This window comes from Trichogramma pretiosum, unplaced genomic scaffold, assembly GCF_000599845.2.
Source record: "Trichogramma pretiosum strain Unisexual culture from Peru unplaced genomic scaffold, Tpre_2.0 scaffold8, whole genome shotgun sequence".
NCBI classification, from domain to species: Eukaryota; Metazoa; Arthropoda; class Insecta; order Hymenoptera; family Trichogrammatidae; genus Trichogramma; species Trichogramma pretiosum.
This window is the reverse complement of record NW_019641699.1, coordinates 184333-184830: the sequence shown is the minus strand read 5'-3', so window position 1 is coordinate 184830 and position 498 is coordinate 184333.

Sequence of the window (498 nt, the reverse complement as noted above, 5' to 3'; positions counted from 1 at the left end):
TATTATTATTACACTTTACAATCGAAAAATATGTTGAGCAATTTAAGATGGAATTGCAAAAAATTGGGCACTCACTTTATGTAAAAATACACTGCACTTTCAATATAATTTTGTACACTTGATAATAAATAGTCTAATATATAATACTTTTTAATACTTTTATGATCATAAGTAATATATAAAATTATTTATGTATTATGTTTATAAAATTTCAGTTTTTATAGTAAATAAGGCACAACTTTAATATTTTGGCGACATTTACAACGATTTATACACATTATAATATTTTTCTATTTCGACAAACTTAATTGAGGCGTACGTACTCGTGAAAACTGAAAATACGCAGCAACTGGTCACGCACAGCCGGTACAATGACGCAATTCTTCATGCTTACTTGCCGCCAATTTCGATGACGGTTGCTATTATTTCTTTCTTTGTGAACAAAGCCGTTGCTATTTGAACTTCTAACCGACACTCCACAGCGACTTGGCGTTCGTT